Genomic DNA, 15,605 nt, shown 5'->3' with positions numbered 1-15,605 from the left:
ATAATAATCACATTTTATATTTTAAACCCTATAATAATATTAATGGAGATATTCAACGATTTGACCAATATGGTATATGTTAGATCCAAAAAATGATAGGAAAAAGTGATACATTTTCACCATAAATATAATATTTTTGAATAAATATTTAATGTAAACCTTTAATATATATTGTACTATAATATAAACATTTAAGATCTTATAATTTTAAAATTATTTCCAATCCCTGCTATACAGGCCATCAACTATTCCTTACTCGCCTTAGACTGGCTTTAGCTTATTTCATTTGAGTATTTTGTAGTTGCTGTATTTTATAATAAATAGTTGTTTAAACTTTCGCCTACATGACCCGCACCCTACAGCACCCCCACCCTCCTTACCCTCCTCTACAATTTTTTATCCATGGGGTATCAACGCCCCAAAAAAGAGATGTTTCCCACCACCGATGCGGTTGGCTCTTGTTGCTGCCGCTGTCCGGCTCTTCAACTATTTTTTATGCAATCTGCTGTGGCTCTACGAGTAACCTCCACCCTGCCCCCAACCAGCACCTAGCACATCGAAATCCCCCTCTTTGGCCTACGAAGACGAGTTGCATTGTTTTGTTTTGTGTATTTCCTTTTGTTTTTGAACACTTTTTGCCAGTACTGTGTATTTTTATTTTTATTTTTTGTTGTCTGCTTGCCATTTCCTTCTCTGGTAGCCGCACATAGTTATGGCCACGATTTTGGCTTTCGGTTATGTGCACTGAGATTTTCCTTGGCCTTGTTTTTCTCCCAGGCCGGCAATTGTTTTCCTTCCCCTTCAGATGCTTTGCCGCCTTCTGCCACCCCCCGATCTACCACCCCCTGGTATCCTTTTCATTGTTGCACAGGTTGCACAAGTTGTTGGGTGGCCTGGCAGCATGGATGTGGGTGTTGGGGAGTTGAGAATTCTCCGAATTAATTCGCATCATTTAAATCACAGACAAGCAGCCAGGGGAGTGGGGGTAGAAATTTTTGGGTTGTCAGGATGCTAGAGGGGGGAAGGATACCAGGATACCATAAAATCGAACCGAGAAAAAGGACGAGGGAAGGGAGGCGTGTGGGGAAGAGAACTGTTAAGTTATGGCCCACATTGAGCCGGGCCAAACGAACAGATAAACAATAAGTAACTGTGAATTATAGCGGCCATTACTTTTGTCTTTCCTTGTGTCCGGGGTGTTTGGTCCTTTGTTGTTTATGGCAGGACAATAATTAGGACAGGCCAGTGGCATTGGTAGCCTTGCTACGTGTGAGAATGTCTGAGCCAGCCCAGCGGTGTACTACATATAGATTCCAAAATTGGTTAATTAGAGGCTTCTCAATTTCCCCATTGAGTCCTGGCTGGCCCTCCCCCGCCCCCCCCTCGAAAAACGCAAACAAAATATTCCAGCCTCAACAGTTGGCAAATCGAAGCTCGACTTCTATCTCTCTCTCGGCGTTCGCAGGCTGCGTAAATTGCTTATGAAATTGACATCGAAGCCTCGCCTGTCTGCCGGAAATGGAAACAGCGGTAATGACAAGGCATCACCACTCACCGCCCCTTTGCAGCACCACCCGTATATCCTAGCAGTACACACACCCGCTGATACACACGCTGGCAGTATAACCCACATAATTGGCAAATCACACACATTGATTTCGCCGTGTGCTGGCGTCCTCGTCATCATCCTTATTGTTGTTGTTGTTTGCTGGTTCAATCGCTCACTCCAAGCCGCTCCCCCAGCTCCCAGTACCCAGCTTATGTAGACCTCATAGCACTCAGCCACCCAACCCACCACATCCGACATCTGCCTAAACGAGAAGCTGGAAATTGGAAGAGCTGTATAATGTATAATATACACTTGGGAGAATATTATTCTAATTTCGAATACGATTTTAGTATTTTATAGTTTAGATATTAATTAGTTTAAGATAAATCTTACTATAAGGATAGTTTGAAAATTTTTAATCAGAAAGACAGTGTTTTGAACAACACTGCGTATACTTAATTTTAAAGACAAACCTCTACAAAACTTAATTCAAAGCCTAAAGCAAAAAGAGGTGTGCCTTTGTGTGTAAATGAGTGTGTCATATAGGCCATCATTAATAACATTGATGGCATAGACCAGACCAAGACAACATCATTAGATCAGAACAGGCACTGAAGAACAGCGCGACTTTGTTTCTATTTTAGCCGTATCCTTAATTTCCATTGTTTGGCATTGGCATTTCCTCTCCCAGGCTTGATCTTAAATAATTAGCCAGACTTGGAACCGGTCTCCCCTGGCAGTGTCTCCGGCAGATACAACCCATCAACCATTCGCCTCATCATCATTATCATCGTCAGTGTGCCAGGGTGATGGTAGAGGTCGGGAGGAAAAAAAATTTCTTCATTGCTGTAATTTATAACGTTCACTTGTAATTAACAGCCATTTTAATCGTCTAGCGAGCACACACATATTGCACTTGTATTTGTGCCTGCCTCTGTGTGTGTGTTGTTGTGGCATTTAAAGCGTAAAAATATTAATTTATGGGCCTTTTAAATGAGCCCAATACGAACATGGAGCATACATTCTGCAAATTGGCAATGAAAATAAAGCAATAACTTTTGGAAAAGGCAATGAAATAAATATGAAAATAAATACTTAGCACCAGTGATAAGCACTGAGTAAATTTTCGATACATAAATACAGGGTAAACACTAAACGGATGATAAATTTACTCAAATGATTGAGTGCACGCTTAAGTGAGTTTTATTTTGAATGCATTTTGAATGAATTTCGATTGAGATCCATTGAATTCAATAGTTTCACGACGGAAATAGTTATAGACGCAGTTTAGTGCTAGGGCGGGATTCCTTAACTGGGATAGCTGGAATAGCAGTAGCATGCCCCTGCCCTGCGAAAACCCCAAACCGTCCAACCAGCCCAACCACCCACATCCATCGCCTTTGAAAGCGAGAAACCCGAAATCTATTTATGCCCCAGCTCAAGCCCATAAACCACAGCCAAAATCCAGTGGTCGTCGCATTTAAGTGTCTTGGCTCGGCTCAGGCAAATTCCCGGGGTATGAGTAGTTGAGGTTGTTCCAGTAATAGTGTGGGGGCCATTGAGATGGCTGAGATGGGGGGCTGGTTGGATGGTTGTGTCGGTGGTGGTTGTGGAGTAAAGGAACGAACCGCAAAGCAAATTCGCTTGCCTTAATCTGCACTTGGTGCGCGTATCTTAATAAACTATTAAATCAAACGCAAGCCTCAATGCACGCGAGCTCACAACAACACACTCTCACCTCCATACACTGTGTATAGGGGGGTTGAAGCTGGATATCCTTTTAAAGCTTACAGGATATGTAATGTTTTGCCAAACAATTGAAACACCTGGCACTCTGAATAAATCTAATTAAAACATTTCAATTATAATTCATTGACTTGAAACTGCTTCTGAGAATTCGTATATGGCGTATTCCCTTTTAAAGCTGAAATATTTACGAATATCCTTTTTCCGTTTGGCTCAACGGCGTTTATAAATTCACCAAAAATTTCGTTTTCTTTCGTTTTTATTCTTTACCCACAACCTCTACGGCTCTGCCACATGTGTATGTAGGTATATACCCCATATATATATCCCACATATAGTAAATAAATAAATGAGTTATATGCGCGTTCACATTCACATTATTCCCCTTCCACTCCAGCAGAAAGGCGGATTTCCCACTCCGCTCTCAATCGTCCTTTAGTTGCCAGTTTTCGGTTCTTGTCCGGTCTGGCTTTGGCTTGTTTTTGTTCTGGCTCACAGGAAACCGATAGGACATGGCGATTAAGGATATTCCAGGAAGCCAAGCTCGGCTCCCACAGCCGAGAGCGTTTTCCATTTCAATTGAATATGAATTCCGACTGCAGGGATATTTTTTAAAGATCTTTAACCTGATTCTGGCTTGCACTTTTTTTAAGAAACCTTTAAGGATTATATTTTAAAAGCTGTTTGAGGGATCTGATTGTCGATCTCTTGTTAGCCTGAACTAACTAGAAGCCTATGCCCTTGGGCTTTTCCAGCCAGATACATATCCTTGTTCGCCCTGGCCAGAACTAGTATCCTTGGCTGACTCGGCTGTCGTTATTATTTATGTTTTGTTATCCGCTGACCAGAGTGTTGTTCTTGTTTTTATTTTCATTTTTTTTTTTAGCCATACTCACACTCAAAAACACTGGCATAGCTCTGGTAGTAGTACTAGGAACTGGCTCACCTATTTTACGATAGAATGAATATCTTGTGCTCTCCTGTTTTCTGCCAGCTGCCTCCCTCAGCGATTGTGTGTGTAGTTTTTGCCACAGTAAAGTGCGATGTTTTTCTCTCAGCTGGTGTAGCTAGATGGGTGTGTGTGTTGGCCTGCTTTTTTCCAACAGTTCTAAGCCCCCCCGGGGTTTTCCCCCGAGTTTCCTACGTTTCGGTTGTTCCTGGTTCTATGTACTTCCGTTTTGTAGTGAAAAGAGCTTTGCGTGTTGTGTGCGTGTGTGTTTGTTTGTTGCTTAGAGAATTGATGGTAAAAGGAAGTGTGTGATTTTGCTGGTCCTGCTTCTAGCTCACACTGTAGATGTGTGTGTGTAGATGGGAGCCTGGTTGTTGCCGCAAATATCAGGCGAATGAAGTGGCATTTGCCAGCGTGGTTTAAAGCCAAAGTGCGCGGCGTAAGCTTTTAACAAGCAGAATTGCTTAAATGTGGCCGGACATCCCAGGTCAGGGGGATTACTAAGTAGTTCGGGCATAACTTATTCATATACCACACATGCGAGAGGGGCCCCTAAGATATTCGGTTTTTGAATCAATGTCTTGATGAAAATTTATATTGATTCAAGTCTGAGTGTTTGGCATTCATCATTTCTTTGTGTTTATCTATGACAGAGCTGGAGTTGAATTCTTTTCTAAGTGATTTTGAACGCTCAACTCTAGTCCTGTAAGCAGGACTCTACCACCCTCTACCACCCATTCTAAGAACACACAACACGCACACACATTTGGCACATAAAATAATGTTTTTATAAGTCTGTTTGGAGCAGCTCGATAGCGCAATTTGAGGCGGCATCTCCGCCCCCTTTTTCCGCCTCCCATGTGGCATTGTTTGATCTGGCTTCGGTGGCCATGGAAAAAGGCAAGCAAAGCGTCCCAACGGAGTCGTCAATAAATGCGATAAAGCCAAACATGTTTCATTTGCAATGGCCAATGGTTGCTGTTCAGCTTACCCCCGTCCCTGGCTGCCACAGCCACTTGCCTCGCTTGCCCCATTTCGCACACATCTTGCATCCAGATAGCACAGACTCACTGCTGAGGGGCGGAAAAATGAAATTAGGAATTATACTAGTATATTATTTATTATATTCTTCGAATTCATGATACCCGACAGAGTAATTCTTGACGAAATCTTCCCAATATTTAGCTAAGAAAACTGCTTCAATTAGAAAATACTGCAGAATGCAGAAACTACTTTTTATTTCCTTGGAATTGGCAAGTGTTCCTGAACATATAAAAGGGATGTAAAAATTAAACTCCAAGACATTGTTGCTCTTATGATCTGGAATTCCTGAAATTAGCAAAAATATGTTGGCAAAGTGCACCCTATAGTCGTATACCCTTCTCTGGGCATAAAAAAAAAGAGGAAACGCAGCCAAAAACTCATAAAAATGTGCGTTGAGCTGCGATGAAAAGCTAAAGTTGAATCCAAAATGAAAAAAAAGAATAAATGGCAACTGAAAAGCCAAGTAGAAGCTAAGAAAAGCTAAAGAAAGAAAACCCAAAGGCAGTGGAGTGCTACAAGGCATTGGCGTCATCTTCAAGTGTTTGCCACTCAGCTCGGCTCGAGTCGATTCGCCTCAACTCCTGTGTGGATTTTGACCCATAATTGACTTGTACACATGCCAATTCCCCAGCTGATAGCCGCCCCCAAACCGCCCTCCAATGCGTGCCTAGGCGGCGTTATGCCGACCAACTTTACAATTTATACTACCTCAGCCTCCAACTTGCCACTGGAGCTCTTAAAGTGCTACTTTAGGCTATATTTTCGGCTAGTTACGAGTAGTTGTATAAAAACGATTGTGTATGACATTTTTAATGCCCCCACAGCTATCATTAGATGGCGAACAAAGCGCCGACCATCGAACAAAGGCAATAGAAATAATCAATACAAATTTTATACCCCCACGTCCTCCACCACCAGCACCTCCACTGCTCGTCCTTTTCGTCCTGCATGTGCACACAACAATGAAATACATTACAAATCAATTGCAATCGCTCGAAAATCGGCATGCGAATTTCCATAGACGATGTCTGGTTTGGCTTGGCCTGGCCAGGCGATTGGATTGGATTGGCAGGGGTTTGGGTTTTGGGTTTTGCGATTGCGATTTGGATGGGGATTGGGATTGGGATTCGTATACGGATTTGGATTGGGTTGAGTCGGCTTGGGTTTTGCTTCGTTTGTTGCACAGAACAAAAAATGTACAACAAATTCTAGGCATTGTTTTCTTATCTTAAGCTTGCAACATGTTTATAAAAACATTAGTGTTAAACTTTCTGATTAAGATATTACCCTAAAATCATATATTAATTATACTAATAAGACCTAACTTTATAAAAAATTTTATTAATTTAAAACCTAAAGCTCTTGAAGTAAAATCCTTAAAAAAACACAAAACCTACCTACTTGGATGACATTTTTCCCTGTGTGGCTGGCAAGGGGCAACATTATTATCATCATCAAGCGTACAAAGTTAGTGCCGGCGGGCTTTTCGGCAAGAGGGGGCCTTCCAAGGGGTTAGCTGCTGGGGGGCCTGAGCGGGCGACGGGGTTCAGTCGGTGCTCCAAATCGGCAAATGAAACAAACCAGGATTTACATGTACACAGTTATTGCTGCTGATGCTGATGCTGCTGCTGGTTGCTGCTCCTGCTCCACACGCACACATATGAACCTAGTCGTCCTGCCCGTGTATGTGAGTGAGTGTGTTGGTGTGCAGCATTTCCTTTGGGTTATTTTCCGGGAACAACATTTCATGGCACTGATAAAGCTGCCATGGCAGCAGCCTCTGTCGCCGCTGCCGTTGCCGCTGACTGCGCTGCCTTTTCGTCCTCGGAGCCAGGGGAAATGCCGTTAGTGCTTCGGCGCCGAGAGAAGCCCGGCGGGAGAGAGCTAGTCCTTGCCAAGAGAGAGAGTGAGAGTAAAATTCCCTGCCTGCGAGGAGTAAGCGGTGCGGCAGCAACAAAAACAAGTGCCCCCGGGGCACCAGGCAGCCAACAAAATATTTGACGCAAGCGGATTGTAAGGATATGTGTCCTGTGCATGCCCGAGTGTGTGTGTCTGCCTCGAGAGCGTCTGTGTGTGTGTGTGTGAAAGAGAGCGGTGGCGCGTGCACTCCAGGCAATGTCAAGTTGACACTTTCACCAACGCACGAGACAGGACGAACAACAATGGAGGAGAATGGTGACGACGATAATGGCGATGATGAAGATGCGGATACCGGTAATGAAGATACTTGTGATGATGTTGCTTGCAGGGATTCTCCCAGTCTCTTTAATATAACTCAAACATGATAGTAAACAATTTTCCTTTGAAGATGGCAATTAACATATAGAATTTAAGAATGTCCCTTGATCCTGGGATCAGGTAGATTTTGATGTGAATTGAGTTTTTGAAGCAGACGCTTCTACAATCTTTTGGCAAACTTCACGTTTCATTTCATTTGCCAGAAGTTGCTGTCCAAACTTGTTTTCTTCATTCAATCTGGACATAATCCTTGACTCGAGAACTTCGATCTTGCTAAGAGTATCGGTTACTTTTTTCTGGTATTTGGTAATTTCAGATTCCTTGGCATTTAACTTTGGAGGGGAGCTCCTCTCTTTATGAAATATACCCTTCGAAGTGGAAGGACGATCATCGTCATCCTGAGGGCCATTCTTTGAATTCGAACTCATTTTCTTAGCTATTATTTGAAGTAATAAATGATTATTAAGATTCCATATAAATTTTATTTCTAAAATACTTAGAAACGGCTTACAGACCTTATCGTTAACGATTTTTTATAAGAACTAAACTGAGAAGTAGGAAAACTGATACGTACGAAGCCTATAGCGGGGCTTACTATGATCATTTTTTTTCGAACCATATCATAAATATCAAGCCAGCCCTACACCAACCCAAAAATATCCCTTCACCACCTTTGTCATCATCATTGCCCTGATAATCATCATCGTCATCGCACCATCAGCGACACCCTCTGCAGAGGTTACACGGACACTCTGCGACTCGTCTCGCTATTGTTGTTTGTTTGCGCCATTGCGAGGCGCCCCCATCTCTCACTCTCTCGCTCTCTCTCTCTCGCTTTTGGGGTCTTCTGGTACTTTCCCCTCTTCCGCCTGGCATCTGGCTCCTTGCTTTCGTCCTTTCTCCTGCGGGCCACCCACGAAAACAAACATAAAGGTGCAACAATGACGCGCGTACAGCTCCTAGCTCTCTCTCTTCCGCGTTCCCTGACTTGTGCCGCTCTCCTCACAGGCTTTATTTCCTTCTCCGTGTTCGCTCTCTACTTGTTGTAGTTGCAGTTAGAAATCCCACATTCACTGTTAACAGAGATTTATCCTGCTGGTGTCCTGCTGAAAGTGAATGTTTGGTGAATGTCTAATGTTGTTGTTTATTTATTTTGGCCTGCAACATTGTTGGCGGTCGGCAAAACTTTTCCGGAGTTTGAGAAAGAAAATGTAATGGCTTGTAAGGCAAAATGGTGTGGGGTTTTTAAAAAAAGTTTGGAGAAGATATATTTCTTGGCGAATAATAATGTATTTTTATATCTAAGAAAATTAATTAAAGCATTTTTAAAGGTTTAAGTCGGAGTTTTTAAAGAAGAACTTGAAATTAGCAAGGAATATACGTTTTACTCCAAAATGTATGCTATAGTTTTTGTAAAAACTTCTCTCAACCTGATAGCCTTAAGAATTTCTCAATTCTTCCTAGTTACTGCAACTTCCTGCAACCTGACAACCCTGCCAGCAATGCGGGCTAACAGTTAACAGAGCTCCACTGCCGTGTGGGGGTGCATCCTGCGCTCTCTCTCTCTTTCCCACCCCCTTGTTTTGTTCGCCAGGCTCTCCCATTGTCCTGCTCGCTCTCGCTCTCAGACACTAAGCGACGTCAGACGCTCTCTCAATGGCTGTTATGGCACTTCCGCTGTTGTAATGCTTCTGCGCCGGCCGCCCGTCGACGGCGAAAGCGGCGGCGGTAAAGCCACGACGTTGGCAACAACAAAAACCAACACATGGAAAAACGAACGCTCGCCACGTCGGCAGCGACGCCGGCAGCGGGCGCCTACTGCGTTGCTGGCTGTTGCTAAAAATCCTACGCAATTCGCGAGAGTCCTTCAGTCGTTATCAGACAAGCGAGTCCAGCAGTCGTTGCGTTCTGTTCCTCTAGAAAACACAAAAAAAACCGTGCAAGTAGCCTAGTGAGAAACAAAAATCTACAACAGCCGACAGAGCGCCCCCTCCAGAATCAAGGAAATCAGAAATCAGCCAACAAAAGCCAACAAGTCATCAACAAATTCGTTAAAGAATAACAGGTCCTTTGAATCCTTTGAGCAAAAAGGGACACTCTCTTCAGTTCGAAGCGGCAATATTCGCGTCTCTTGAGATTTTTGTCATCGTGAGTTTTAAGCAACCAACGCGTTCAAGTGCAATCAACCAATCAACAAAAAACCCTTTTAATTAAAAAACCAAAGCAGGACATTTTTTCGCGCTGTCTAACGTTGAGCTTTAGTAGTGTTTAAAACTAATCAAATAAAAAATTATTTCAAAACCTTAAATCACAAAACAAAAAACAAATCCAAAACAAACCCAAAGAGCTTCTCAAACAAGTTGTGAACGAAATCCAACGAAACAGGGAAAACGCGCTAGAGCAGCTAAAGCTATACCAAGAGTATTCACTGAGAGAAATCAGTCAAGGATCAGCTAAATAAAGCCGATCTTAGCCAGAAAGCAGTGCCGACGCCAACTAAGTCGGCCCACACACACCAATTTCCTGTCGAAGGTGTTGCTATAAAACCCATCAAGATTTCACACTTTGGAGTAAATCTGTTTTACGTGAAGCAGCCAGCGGAGTTATTTCAGCAGCCGCCGCTTCCGCCGGCGACAATTAAAGCGATTAGTCCGCCCGTGACCGCCGCCGCACCGCCGCCGCCGCAGTCGACGTTGACGCCGCTGTCGACGTCAGCAGCAGCCGCCACAATTCCAACAAAGAAACTCGTTGTAAGTCCAAAACACCAAGACCCAACCTTAACATAAATGCCCAGTACCTCATCTCTTAATTATTAATGCTATTTAATGAAAGTTTTCGGTTGCCCCTCGCTTCTTGGAGGATCCTACCCAGAAAACAAAAAAGTATGCAATGAATTATTTTTATGCTGGCAGCTCAAACAATTCAACGAATCGCGTCGTTTGTTTTTGTTTTCCTTTCTTCGTTTCTCCTTCGATTTTTTGTACTTGGCTCTAATTTTTGTTGTTTTTCTTGGCCAAGACCGGGATCGGGGCTGGGGCCGGGACCGGTGCCGGGGCGCACGCAATAAATTAATTTATGTCCAACGTCAGGCACGTTTCGCACCAACGCAGGACCCCCAAGGCAGGTCCAGGCAGGCAGGCAGGCAGCCGGGCAGGCTGGCAGGACTTCTGGTCCTCGGGCACGTTTCTCACCTTGCCTGCCATCCATTACCAAGATTTGCAAGTAAATCGCTTTAAGTGGCATTGCCCGAGTGAAAAGCACAACACAGAAATTAAAATTCCAACGACCATCATCAGCGGAAGTGAAGGAGGGGCCGGGTGGGGAGAAAATCCTCACGGCAGGACGTTATAATTTGCTTTTAATTTGTTTGGCAAACGCCAACACTTCAACACGGTTGCTCACTGTTGTGTCCTGCACAGGACATACCCGGTCAGGACATGCCCGGGGCCTGTATCTAACCCACACCTTTCCACAACAACAACAAAAAAAAGAATGTCATAAAAATAATTACGCACCCAGGAAAATAAACGCGCCATCGGAATTCGCGTGTCTCTCGCTTTCGATTCTCGACCTCTGACCCGGAGGCTCATAAATTTTATAACCCGGCCTGTAAACGCGAATAAACCCTCATCGAAAAGTGGCCATAAATAAGTTGAAATATATTTATAGTGCGGTCTCAACTGGCTAAGAACTTGTCAACTTATAGATATAGCTTTATTAAAGAAGGCCTAAAGTTAGTCGTTGATTAAGGGAATACGCCTTGGATGATAGACCTCGAAATGAAATCCCCATAGCCAAGTTAAAACTTTGAGTTGCTTTCAACGGCCTGCCAATAAATGTGGCAACCGTCAAGCTGCCGAAATTGCTCAGCTTTCGAAGCACTTTCGTCGACTCAAAATCGAGAACGGGCGAAGGACTCACCTAAGAGCCTCCTCTATCCTTGTAACCACATTAGCTGCTGTCCCACATCGCTCGACTTGTCTAACTGCCATTTTAGATTTGTGTCTAGTGACTTTGGCTTGTGGTAAACACTTGAGTTTAATGGTTTGTTGACTGCCTACAGCCTGACTGCCTGACTGCCTAGTGCCATCGGGCTCAAAGCCCAAAGACGTTTTCTATAATAAAATTTTCGTCTATTGCCATTGGCCATAAAAGCGAAGCGGCAGCCTAAGCGAGCATTAAACGTCCCCATTCCACTTACAGTTCGAAAATCCAACAATTCTCAATTCTCCGAATCCTCGAATCCCCGAATCCAGTGCCTCGAACTGTTTTATTATTTACTAACTATTTTATTTGATTTCATTTTGGGCAACGCGCTTAAGGCTTCAGCTAGATAGCCTAACCGATTTGATCCAAACCGGGCCGGGCCGATGCCGCAAAGCCAATTCCAGAGACAGCTACATGGATTACAAATGTCTGGCTCTGCCAGCTGACACAGAAGCCAGTCGAGTTGGTTTTTGAAAAGGGCTTAAACCCACTGGCCATAGTTTGCTGTTCCTAAGAGGAGGGGAGTCCTAAGAGGGGGAATGTGACAAAATGAAAATATTTTCACCCACATAACCACCAACCAACCAACAAGGCATCCAAACATCCCACCATCCTCCTCATCTGAACAATTAGTTGGCATTCAGGCCAGAAGCTGGGAAGCAACTGAAAAAAAAGCAATTGTCAGCCAAATTGGCATTGGCATTGACTTGGCTGGGATTTGATTTATCAACATGTTTCACGTGTGCTCCCCCCTCAACAAAAAAAAAATAAAAAAAATAACTGAAAGCAAAAGAAATCATTGCTGTCAGCCAGCTGGGACCAAAGTCGACACACAGACACCTTTATTTATATAATATATATACAATATATATATATATGGCAATTTCAGCATTATGGCATTTTCGTTTTTCGTGTCGTCTTCGCATGCAAAGTGGGTGTGTGTTGGTGTGTGGGTGTGCGTGTTGTGTCAAACCAATTGGGAGCTCAAGGAGCAGTGTGGCAGGAGGAAAGTGAACGCGCCCAACTGACGCGTTTCCGTCAAGTGCAACAAGCTGGGAAATGTGAGAAAAGCTCTAGAAGGGAGGAGAAAGCAGTCAGGACCCAACAACCAGAACCCAGCACCCAGCAGCACTGGCGACAGGACCAGCTGAAGATTCCCCCAGTCAATGTGCTGGGGTTTATTAAAATTTTAATATCAACGCGAATGTCGACAGTCAGCCAAGTAAAAAATGTGTAGCGCAAACTTTTCCTCTGGAAAATGGAGAAGGAGCCGAAACAGGACGAATGTCAATGCATACACAAAGAGAAAAAATGTGGAAATTAAAATTAAAGAAGCTTAAAGCTTAAATGACTTGATTTTCCAACAAGAATGGCTTAGAATTTCTTTCTTAAATCTAAAGAATAAATCCTAAACTATTAGAAAATAATATATTTTTTTCCTGTATAGTTAAGAAAGAGAGGGTACAACAAGTCAAGATTCTTGAAGAATGAAAGAGACCCAGAGAGCAATCAACCCCGGTCGCAGGATGCCAGGATGCCAAGCTGCCGCTGCTGCTTGAGGACTTTTTCAGTGTGTGCGTAAGCAAAATAAGTCATTTTCCCTTATGGGCCATGCGGAGTCGCTGCTGCTACTGCTGCGAAGAAGCTGCAGAAATTCATCGATTGAATACAATACAAATATGTCAACGAGTCGCTTGAGATGTCGCTGCTGAAATCTCAGACTCTGGGAAAATGCGGGAGCACCCACTCTGGTCCTCCTCTGGCCCTGCTCCGGCCCTCTTACCATTTTTGGTTTAACTCATTTCAATGCGCCCTGGGGGAGTTTGTTTTCGAGGCAAAAGCAATCAGTCAGTGGAGTGGCATTCATCTCCATCCGTGGGGTGTTGAATTACGGGTATTTTGTGTGAATTGAATTTGGCATGCCCCAGGAGTGTCCCAGAAAATCCTCAAGTTCTGGAGTTGGTTGGAGGTTGGGTTGGGGGGAACTTGACTTTCTCCCATAGCCCCCCCAACGTCTTGATGATTTGGTGGCATCACATGCCAGGCCCACACCTTGCCAGCTATTTACAAAACGCATTCCATTCCGAAAAGCCATGTCCTGGGAAAGTCCTGAGCAAAAGGCGACAAAAACCGAAGCGAAGGAAAAGCGACAACCACCGGCGGCAATCAGGGCGCCAATAACAAGGATGAAGGATGCCAAGGCGCTGGCGAATTGTTATTTTATGAAATTGCAAACACAATCAAGTTGAATTCCTTTTTCCATCCTTGTTCCTTCTTTGACTTTTTCCCACCCACTTTTGTCTTTGGCAATGTCACAAGGGTTTTTCGTTCCTCGTCCTGGCTTGAGTCTTGGCAAATTATTGTTGTTCCTGTTTCCAGTGATGTTGCTATTGCTATTGCTGTGTGTTGCCTTCTTCGCATCGTCAGACAAATAAATTGAACTAATAGAGCTGTTAACATTGGCAGCAGTCACCCAGGCAGAGGCAGGCTGGCTGGCAGGCGGCTAGCAGGCAAAACTTATAACTGGTTCGGAAATTCTTCAAGTAAAATATTTGAATTGCCAACGAACAATGTGGAAAGTGGTGCAGGAGTGGATGGAGCCATGGGAGTGACGGGTGTGGGCCAAAAGTGGAAAAGAAACCGCCAAAGCACTCGAACAACTTGCAAAACAAAATCCGCTTTTTCCACCCAACAGAAGGACTAAGAAGTAGCATCCTCCCCCTCTGCCTCCCCTCCAAAAAAATTCAGGCCATTGTTTTTGCAACTCTATTGGTATGGATGTGTCTGTGTGGGCCAAGTTATTAGATTCATTTCAAGTTCCTGGGTAAAGTGCACTCCAAACATTGAGACTCCAAGGCGAGAGAAAGAGACTCAGAGTCAAAGTAAAATAAGCCAAAAAGATGCGAATACAAAAAAGTTCAAAATAGGAAAGGAACTTCTACACACATACCATTGCACAGAGAAGAAAAAGGGGGCTGTGGCTGGCGTTGACAACCAGCAGAGGAGGAAAAGCCTCGATCACAACACTATAAATGTGGGTAGTTTTCCAAAAAGGCGGCGGCACAAAAGAAACCGCAACATCAGCAACAAGATAGGAAGCAAAGGAAGAAAAAGCCCAGGGGTTGCACGAATGACGGGGGGGCAGGATGGTCTCTGTGGGTGGGGCAACACTTATTTCAAACAATTAACTTGATATTGTAGCCTGGCCCGATGCTGCTGCTGCTTTTCAACCTGCTGCTCAACCTCTCGAAAGGTCGCCGGGGCCAAGTCAAATATAACGAAAGAAAACTCTTGGCAGCATGTGGCCGAGCTGGGGGTGTTGGGGGAGCTGTGGCATACTGAAGTGGAAAATGGGGGCCAGTGTGGTCCCAAAGAAAAACATAATAAAATCAAACCAAAGTGAAGATGCCGACGCTGACGCTGACGCTGACGGTGACGGTGACGCCGCCACGGCACACGAAAGTAAAATAAACTAAAAGAAAAACAAAAACTCACGAAAAGCAAAGAGCTGCTCAGGAGTTTTCTGCTTTTCGGGCAGCGCGGCTTGGCCCGTTTTGTTGTCTCTTGGAATTGCTATCAGTGTTACAGCTGGCGGCGGCTTTTCCACCTCCCACCCCTCCCTCATAGAACCATCTTAGCCATCTCATCTGGTTCAGGCCATCAACAGCAGCCGTCGCAGCAACAGCAGCAGTTTTTGGCTGCGAGGCGTCAACTCTTGTGCTACAACTTGAACACGAAGTTCATCAACTAACTTGCTTGGAGGTTGGGGGCGTGGTCAGGGCAGGCAGCCAGGGGAAAGGGCTAGTAGGAGGGGGCGTGCCACAAATGGCAGCATTCAAGGCGTTAGTCAGCTTGTTGTCTAATGTCCGGAGTGAAAAAAATAAACTTTTCCTATAGAACCCATCACAGGATTATAGAATTTTTTAGACCAAAAATTAATTAATAAAATATTAATTTTAAATACCTAAAGTCCTTAAATATCTCATATTTTCTTGTAGAATTTTTCTTTCTGTGTAAGAAAAGCTGTTGTGGCTATTGTGTTGCTGCTGCGTGTTTGTTTGCCACCGGAATGAATATTGTCCGGGACTAGGG

General features: G+C 44.0%; 1 protein-coding gene and 1 long non-coding RNA gene across 6 annotated transcripts in view; one reads left to right on the top strand and one right to left on the bottom strand.

The window, feature by feature from the left end:
- The window catches only part of Rbp6 (RNA-binding protein 6), a 169,588-nt gene that overhangs the window by 81,962 nt on the left and 72,021 nt on the right, over positions 1–15,605 (top strand). The window contains exon 1 of one of the 5 annotated variants that reach the window (XM_043214080.2): positions 9,823–10,276. The exons of the other annotated variants lie outside the window; for them this stretch is intronic. The gene's annotated coding sequence lies outside the window, so the exon portion shown is untranslated. Of the gene's footprint in view, positions 1–9,822; positions 10,277–15,605 lie in introns of those variants that run through there. 5 annotated transcript variants of the gene reach the window in all.
- LOC138926327 (uncharacterized) lies at positions 7,522–8,136 on the bottom strand. Its single transcript, XR_011442793.1, has 2 exons — positions 8,042–8,136; positions 7,522–7,962 (listed from the first exon to the last, which is right to left on the bottom strand). It is a non-coding gene; the product is annotated as an uncharacterized lncRNA (long non-coding RNA).

Source organism: Drosophila bipectinata, chromosome 3L (genome assembly GCF_030179905.1).
Source record: "Drosophila bipectinata strain 14024-0381.07 chromosome 3L, DbipHiC1v2, whole genome shotgun sequence".
Lineage (NCBI taxonomy): Eukaryota > Metazoa > Arthropoda > Insecta > Diptera > Drosophilidae > Drosophila > Drosophila bipectinata.
This window is presented reverse-complemented; position numbering and strand designations above follow the sequence as displayed.